At 32.9% G+C, this 9,843-nt stretch overlaps 1 pseudogene; it reads right to left on the bottom strand.

Moving 5' to 3' along the window:
• Nucleotides 1–2,228: 2,228 nt before the first annotated feature.
• LOC120181933 overlaps nucleotides 2,229–9,843 on the bottom strand; it is a 30,269-nt pseudogene continuing 22,654 nt past the window's right edge.

The raw sequence follows: 9,843 nt of genomic DNA, 5'->3' as shown, positions 1-9,843 counted from the left end.
TTATTATTAAAAAGAATGAATTTTTGGTTAAACGTAGACCAGTTTATCTTTTAACCGATGTTTTCTTAAAAACTCTTTTAAAAAATGATTTTTAGGTATTCGACCTACCTTACTTAAAAAGATCGATAACGACTCCCAAAACATTTCATAAAAACTATTTATTTATCCACATTATTTTTTTCTCCAAAATAAAATTTCGTACTTTTGCGCACACATAAACAGGAGTATAGAGAGGAAACACATAGCATTGTGGCACTTCACGCGGGAACAGGTGGGTGATTGACAGTGAACTCTTTTTATGTTCTTCACGTTCTTCTCTCTTTCAAATCTACCTAGCTAGCTAAAAGTAGAACCTGCATTTGCATGCTCTCTTCCGTAAGTTTAGATTTTCTTTTCCCCTTTTCTTTCACAGACTGTTTGTAATTTTTTTCTGTTTCAGTCTTTGTCGCTTAAGGTATTGGTTTGATCATCATTTTGATTTTGTCCTAACTTGTTGGGGCAAAGACAGGTGAAAAAAAAGTGAAATAAATATAGGGTTTATATTTGATGTACTTATGATGTATAAATTTCTATATATTTTTATTCAGATTAAGATTTAATTATAATTATTAATTAAGGTTTAAAATAGTCGTTTTTAACTCAATTTTTTTAATGTTAGAAAACCCTAACTTTTCTCTCTCAACTACATGGATAATCTATCTTATCTTAATTATAATGGATCCAAAAAATAAAAAATGGGAGTCTAAAAATTTTAGTACTCTTTTTTCTCCAACAAAATGAATATGTAATTTTTTATATTTTTTTCATTCCTTTAATATATTAAATTATATTTAACAACTTATCAAAAATGAGTTAGTGTATTTGGCCAGTTGGTCAAGCTGCTCGTCTTTGTTCCTTTATTTTCTTTTAGACTATGGATTCTAGATTCACTAGAAGCACTTTCTTTCCTTCTCCTAGAATCTCTTTCCACTCCCCCTAATTAGAATTAGATTTAGGATTTATCGAGATAAAAAAAATATCCAAAATAAAGATTATGCACTTGACCTTAGGAGTCAAGTGCGTCCACCCCTAATTATGCTTTATGTTTATTTGTCTTTCATAAATTTTTTATGATGCCTTTTTTTATCTTTTAACGAGTATAATATAAAGGTTATCAAATTTTACTCAAATGACCATTTTGATAATTAAACCTAAGAAATATAAATTATTCTCATTTAAAATATAAAATAATACCACAAAACAATATGAATACACATAATATAAGATTATTTTAAAAAAATCTCTTAGTTCAACACTTTCTTTCATTTCTATTTTCTTTGTTCATTTTTTTTGGCTTATATCCATCTTGCCTTTATAGATATTTAGACTAGCATATTATTTGCACCAAAATTAATATTGTAAAAATTAAATTAATAATTAAATCAATTAAATTTTGATGTAATTATTTTAACTGATTAAATTATTAATTTAATAATAATATACTAATTCAAAAGAATAGTAATATAAAAATTTCAAACACCGGTTCAACCACTAATTTTCACTCAAATTTTAGATTGTATACTTTTATATCACCCCACTGATTCAACCGATCAAACTATCATTTTCTTATTCATCTTCCGAATATAAATTTATATTTGACGAGTTTTAATTTGACATAATTTTATCAGGTCATAAATTTTATTTTGAAAAAAAATTGAATTTGGATTGAGTCAAATCAAATATTTTTAAGTATAAGATCAGATCGATCGAATTTGGTATAGGTTGAAATTTTTTATCAAATATTATAATATAATTATTTTATAAATATTTAAATATAATTACAATAATTAGTTTGAATTGAGTTGACTGAAAGTTTTTATCCAAAAATAAATTGAATTTTATGTCAGATGGAGTCTCTCTAGACCAAATTGATTCGGATGACAGAGGGGTATAATACTCAGGTCGACCAAATAAGCGGCCTGATCTGACCTTTAATACCAAGTAGATGTCAATCAAGTACACTAAAAAAATTAATTTGTTAACTGACTATCAATTAGTTTTGTGAGAACTGAGACGAGGCATTAGATCTTTAAGTAAGGTTAAGACTTTAAATCTTATGTTGTAAATGAAAGAAATTAGATTCAGAAAATTAACCCATAATAAGCCTCTACAATCTTGATTTGAATTAGTCGATCAATGAATTAAATAAAATGTTAAAATTAAAAGAAAATTGTTTAGTTAGCTGTAAAATCGATGTAAACTTGTAATCCAGCCATTTTGGGTCCATTCTATGTGGGCCCTAACAAACTAAGAAGCCCTAACAAACTAAGAAGCCCAAATTAATATATTATTATTATTTGATTAAACAAAGTATTATATTAGAACGGGCTATTGGCGCCCTTTAGAAACACCCAAAAGATTCAGTTACAGAGATTCAATTTTTAGTTAAAACTCCTATAAACAGTCTAAACGGAAAGAAGAAGAAGCGGATACGATCCTTCCTTAAGCTGGATCATGTCGTTTCTTACCCTTGGTGGTGGTAAGTTTAATTCTCTTGCTTTCTCATACATAAGAATTTGATTGCTTTTATATATTATTAATTTTAGAATTTTTCTTGTTCTGTGTGGTTCAATAGAGGTTTCAATGATCATTTAGGAAAAGTTCGCAAGGCTTTAATATATATATATATATATTCCGTTTTGGTTTGAAATGTTTTAGGAGAGTAGATCTCTTTTGCTTTCGGAGCTTGTTCCCTGTAGAAATTTAATGAACTAAAAATCGATACGTTTGAACTATGGTTTAGATAAATGAATGAATCATCAATCAATATCATTCGCGAATAACATAAGTGTTATTTTTTTCATTATGCAATTGGGTGCATCAGATTGGTATTTTTATGCTATTGGAGTTGAAATTGATGCCAAACCTTTGACATAAACCAAAAGTGCAAAGGAATTGAAGTTCATGTTGAAAATGCAAGCAATAACACTTGGGAGACAATGCCAGAAGAAAAAACAGTTTGAGAATAGTTTGATATTCTCCGAGTTGAAGCTCATATTTTCTATCATTTTAGTAGGAAAGGACTCGTACTGATGGTTGTACTATGACTCTTTGGGAAACAAAAAGCCTCTGGACCAGAAGGGTGGAAGAAGCATTAGTTCCCCCCCCCCCACCTTTAAATTGCCTGTGCGAAAATGGCCAATGAGTGAAGAGGTGTTCTTTTTGGGGGAAAAGGCGATAAAATATACTACTACAGGACAAGACTGTTAACTAAATATGATCTGTCATACTTGGACAGCATAGCTATATATTTTATAATAGCATGAATGAAGAAAAACTGATGGCATGCACCTGTCGCAAATCCCAACTTGAATTCTGAAAACCAATTTTCATTCTTTGGGTCAGACGAGAGGATTTTCCATGATTCCTAGAATATTTGATGTTCATGTTAGGTTCTTGTAGAAATCTGAAAGTGAAATAACTTTTCCATTTAATTAGGTTCATATCTAAATGCTAGTTACATAGAATCTCAAAAGCTTCCAGATCAGATTATGTTGGAAGCGTAAATGGGCTCACGATAATTTATAACTCAAACTTTTATTTATACGAAACAAAATATTTTACAACGACACTACCTCAATATTACAATACTGCAATATTAGCTACGGCTAGTTTACAAACTCACCAATAGCTTTGCTAAGCGTCTCTCTCTTTTCTCTCTAATTTTTTCTCTCACTCGTATATTTTCTTTTCCTCACTTCTCACTTGTATTTTTCATATATCTTCCATACATATATATATAGTTGTAATAAACCGACTTAAATTGTTAGATATTTCCATGCTGCCCACTAATCTCCAAACATTGCTTGATGTACTGAAACTCTTTGGTAGGCACCACCATTGTTTATAGTTCTGATTGTTGCCACCTACAAGCTTTCTACACAATTCTTTAAAAATATCTTTGCCACATTTTTCTTACTCAATAATTGAGTTTGATATCCAACACTCCCCCTCAAACTCGATTTTCCATTCCAAGCTTTTCTTTGAGTCGGTTGAATATATCTGCTCTCAATGGCTTTGTAAAAATATCTGCTCTCAATGGCTTTGTAAAAATATCTGCTAGTTGATCTTCAGTTCTACAGTAAATTAGCTCCACATTTTTTTTTTCACCTGCTCTCGTATAAAGTGATACTTTGTATCAATATGCTTGCTTCGGCTATGGGAGACTGGATTCTTGGCAAAGGAAATTGCAGACTTGTTGTCGACATAGATTGTAATTGGTTCTTCTTGTGCCAAATTTAGCTCGTGCAAAATATTCTTTAACCACATTGCTTGACAAGTGCACGCTGTTGCAGCTATGTATTCTGCTTCACATGTTGAAAGAGCTACCGTTTATTGCTTCTTTTATGACCATGAAAATACTGTAGAGCCAATATGGAAGAGATATCCGGTTGTTCTTTTCCGATCGTCTAAGTCTCCCCCATAATCACTATCAGAATAACCAACCGACTTCGAATTTTCTGATCGCGTGTAGAATAAGCCATGATATGTTGTACCTTTGACATATCTGAGGATTCTTTTTGCTGCAATCCAATGATCTTGTTTCGGATTCTCCATGAATCTGCTTACCAATCCCACAACGTATGTTATGTCTGGTCGTGTGATAGTCAGATACCTTAGACTTCCAACGATGCTTTTAAACGTCGGATTCACTTGCTCTCTTGTTGAATTCACACTTCTGTAGGAGGTGCTTCAGGATCTTTTATTATGTTGCTGGCATCGCTGCTGCTGCTTGACGACGATGGTATATTTTGTTGAGGACCTTGATTATCAGCTTGTTCATCTTGATTGATAAGATCGTCATCTTTAAAAAATAATCCTTCAACTTTATTTTCCTCTTTGCTCCATCTCCAATAGTCTGCTTCATCGAACTCGATATCTCTTAAAATTATTATCTTCTTTGTAAGAGGATTATATAATCTGTAAGCTTTGCTCCTTTCATCTTAGCCAATGAAAATACATTTTTCTCTTCTGTCATCAAGCTTCTTTTGGTATGTTCAGGAACGTGGGCATATGCGATGCATCCAAAAATCTTAAGGTGTCCAACTCCTGGTTTCTGTCCACTCCATGCTTCGTTTGGCGTCATATACTTCACGCTTTTTATTGGACATTTGTTCAATAGGTAAACTGCACATCGAACTGTTTCAGCCCAGAAATTTCTCGGTAGTTGCTTGCCTTTTATCATGCTTCTTGCCATGTCCAGGATTATGCTGTTCTTTCTATCTACAACTCCATTTTGTTATGACGTGTATCTGGCTGTCAGTTGATAGATGATGTCATGCTCTTTGCAGAATTCTTCAAATAACTTTTATGTATATTCGCCTCCTCTATTGATCTGAGTATCTTCAAATATTGACCGCTTTGTTTTTCCGTCATTGTTTTGAATTCTTTCAATTTTTCCAACGCTTCTGACTTTTCTTTCAAGATGTAAATCCAACATTTTCTACTAAAATCATCAATAAAATTTAGGTAGTACATGTTACCTCCAAGCGATGGTATGTCAAAAGGACCGGCTATATCTGTCTGTACTATCTCCAGCGGTCTTCGGGCTCGCCAGGATCTACCAACTTCAAAGCTTTGTCTATGTTGCTTTCCTTTGATGCAAGCCTCACATATTTGATTTGGAGGGTTGATCTCTGGTAGTCCTTTCACCATGCTTGTTTTTATAACAACTTCAAACCAGAAAATCCAAGATGTCATATCTTAGATGCCATAGCCATGAATCATCTTTGATCGTGGTCTTCATGCACTTGACTTCTCCCGACTCGATATCAATTGTAAAGAGACGATTTTGAGTCATATCAGCTTGGGCTATCAATTCTCCTTCTTTATTTTTGATGGCAAGCGAGCGATTCTTCATCTGCACTTCATTTCCTTTTTCCAGGAGTTGACCAAGACTGATGATATTGCTTTTCAAAGCAGGTACATAATAAACATATGAAATGTATTTATTTTCTCTATTTCTCTGAGTAATCATGACTTCACCTTTTCCTTTTATTTATGCGTGCGAGTCATCTCCGAACGTTACTCGTCCATGACTGTTTCATCTAATTTCACAAACAGTTCCCTTTGACCACACATATGGTTGCTGGCACAATTATCAAGATACCAAGTATTTTTCTTGAATTCTTTATAAGTGAGGATTACGTGAGATTTTTCAATTTTTTCTTCTTCAGCTGTTGCTACGTTATTTATTTCTTCTTTTTAAGAGTAGATCTACACTCATAACTATAATGATCATACTTATTGCAATTATAACATTGTACCTGGAATTTACTTCCTTGTTGATATCTGCCCCTATCTCGGCCTCTAAATCCTCGTCCACGGCCTGATGTTTGATTGCTTTCACTTATTTGAATAGTTCTATATGATTAGCCACCACGTCCACGAGTTCCTCGTCCTCCTCTGTATCTTCCACGATAACCACCACGATTTCCTCGACCTCGTGTGTAGCTGCTGCTAGTTTCACCTTCGTTGACATTCATCTTGCTTTGTAGAGTTTGCTCTAAATTTTCTGAATCTTCATTTTGTTTTATTTTCTACTCATGGGCTTGAAGTGAACCCACAAGCTCATCAATCAAAATTTGGGATAAATCTTTTGATTCTTCGATTGCCACAACCACGTAATCGAATTTTCTATTTAATGACTGCAAAATTTTTTTCATCACTCTAACATCGTCGAGTGATTCGCCATTTCTTTTCATTTCATTTACGACTGCTTTCACACAGCTAATATAATCATCGATGTTTTCTGTATTTTTCATTTTTAACATCTCAAACTCAGCTCGAGAGTTTGTAAGCGTACATTTTTTGCTTTTTCGGCACCTTGTAGAGATTTTTGCAGAATCTCCCATGCTTGTTTTGCGGTCTTTGCATCAGAAATTTTTTCAAAGGTAGATTCGTCTACTCCTTGAAAAATAAAGAACAACGCTCTTTTATCTTTTTTCCGGGATTCCTTCAATATCTTCTTTTCTTCATTGGCCAGGGCTGCTTCTACTGCTGCATTTTCAGGCTCGGTGTAACCATCCTCGATGATATGCCAACAATCTTGGGAGCCTAGTAACGCCTTCATTTGAATGCTCCAATTTCCGTAATTCGTCTTTGTCAATCTCAGGATTTGTGGTTGAATCATGTTGGTCATCTTCTCCACCACGTTGAACTCGAACCAAGCTCTGAGGCCACTTGTTGGAAGCGTAAATGGGCTCACGATAATTTATAACTCGAACTTTTATTTATACGAAACAAAATATTTTACAACGACACTACCTCAATATTGCAGTCAATATTACAATACTGCAATATTAGCTACGGCTAGTTTACAAACTCACCAATAGCTTTGCTAAGCGCTCTCTCTCTTTTCTCTCTAATTTTTTCTCTCACTCGTATATTTTATTTTCCTCACTTCTCACTTGTATTTTTCATATAGCTTCCATACATATATATAGTTGTAATAAACCGACTTAAATTGTTAGATATTTCCATGCTGCCCACTAATCTCCAAACATTGCTTGATGTAGTGAAACTCTTTGGTAGCACCACCATTGTTTATGGTTCTGATTGTTGCCACCTACAAGCTTTCTACACAATTCTTTAAAAATATCTTTGCCACGTTTTTCTTACTCAATAATTGAGTTTGATATCCAACAGATTAGTGTTGTTTTGCTCCCTTGCAAGCATCATATTCTTTGCAGCTATAATATCGTCATGCTTTTCAAGAGATTGCACTTTCAGATTTTTTTTAAGTGAAACCTTTATTGGCTATTGCTCTCAATGTTCATATTTACATTTATTCTTTGGTGCTATGTTTATCAGTTCCTTTGCATTGCAGTATCTGCTGCACGAAATGTCGAAAACGTCCAATCTGTTCTGTCTCCATTGAAGAACAGTAGAACACTTACCTGTATATGATGTTTTATCCCAAATTTGACTACTTTTCTGCAACAACGGGAGTGCATGACAAAGGCCAAATAACTTAACAGGTCAGAAGTTTTTATAAAGTTTTCACAATGGAGATTGTTGCTTGTTTGAATTGACATGCGCTAGTGTAGACATACAGAGAATGCACGTGCTATGAATTACAACAAGATTATGCTGGCCTGATAGGAATGATCTTCTGACCTAGGATTGATTGTAAGATTATGCTTGCTTGTTAAATGGATGAAAATGAACACAACACTAAACACTAAACAGATTGTGCTGTCATTAGATTACTCATTACTTCAAGCTTTGTCGCAAAAATATTAGATTACTTCTATTGAGTGCAGGATACTATAGATTACTTTGTTCTTTTCCCTTGTCAATTTTGATGCTTGCCAAACTAGGAATGAAATGGCAGGTTTCCCACTAGTAAAGTCACTAATGGTCTGTTTGAAAAATATTGAAAGTCTTCTTTATTGCATTGATATTGAAAATTTTCACTATTTGATTTTTAATGGGTTCAATAATCATACATACTTTTATTTAATACAAAAAATTTCACAAAAAATATGTTAAATAATAAAAGTAGATAATTACATCACTTAATGCTAAAATATTAAATTTATTATATTTTAAATAAACTTATATTTAAAATAAATAAATAAGCTGAGAACTTTTAACCAAATACTCTATCTGTTATTTACTTTTAAGGTGAGAATTCTAGTTTAAAATGTTAAAAGAATAATAATGAATTCTGAATATAAACAATAAAATAAACATGAAGAGTGTAAAAGAAAGAGAAAAAGGAAATAAATTGACTAACAATATAATATCATTTAATGAATTGTCTGGAAGGATGAATTTAGATCAACGGTCGCGGTTAATGTTCAATTTTTTTACTGCCCTATGTATACTCACCTACCCTAAATCAACGGTTTGGATCATACAATTGGGTAGTTTTAAGGTAAGGAATTGTTGTAAAAATCATATAAGTATACCCACCTATCCTAAATGATAATATTTTGTGTAACTACACAGATATTTGATTATTACATAATGTTATCTAAGTTCTAATAATTGTAATTTGATAACATTTGTATAACTAAATATTATATAAAATGTTAAATTAGTTAAGACAATTTTTTTTGTAATTTTATAATATTTTTGTGTAATTTATCTTAGATTTACCTTTTCCTAGAATCCCTTACCTTAAAATTAGACCATGGCATGACTTTTGAATTGATTTTATGTTAAAAAATTATATTTACACAGGCACAAAGTATATAAGTTGAGATTGATTGAGATTTAATTTAAATAAGATCATTATTGTCGTTACATCGTGGAGAATGTGAGTTTGAATGTATATAAACATATATTATAACCTTTCATTTATAGGTTTGAAAGGATTATGGATATTTAAATAGTATCTATTTATATATAAAAGTTGAAAAATGTCCTTAGAATTTTGGGTGGGGTGAAATTTTCAAATAATGCATTGAAAAAAAATTGCTCAAATAATGTTGTGTAAAAATTATTTTGTGAAATAGATTGAATGCTATAGTGTATCCTAAAGACGCGCTGCCATCCTAGCGACCCAGCCGAGCCCCTCGAAGACGCATTTGCGTCCAAGCGTCCAAGGAAAACCCCTCGAAGACGCATGGCATTCCATGCGTCTTCCCACCCCTTCTCTGCATGCAACGTTATTGGCTCTTCCCACCCCATTTGCATGAACAACCAACGAAAACCCCTCCCATTCCTCTCTACATGCATGTATCGACACTCAAGGAAAACCCCTCGAAGACGCATGGCATTCCATACGTCTTCTCACCCCCTCTCTGCATTCAACGTGATTGGATCTTCCCACCCAATTTGCATGAACACCCAATG

Source organism: Hibiscus syriacus, unplaced genomic scaffold, assembly GCF_006381635.1.
Source record: "Hibiscus syriacus cultivar Baekdansim isolate YM2019G1 unplaced genomic scaffold, ASM638163v2 tig00112609_pilon, whole genome shotgun sequence".
NCBI lineage: Eukaryota > Viridiplantae > Streptophyta > Magnoliopsida > Malvales > Malvaceae > Hibiscus > Hibiscus syriacus.
This window is presented reverse-complemented; position numbering and strand designations above follow the sequence as displayed.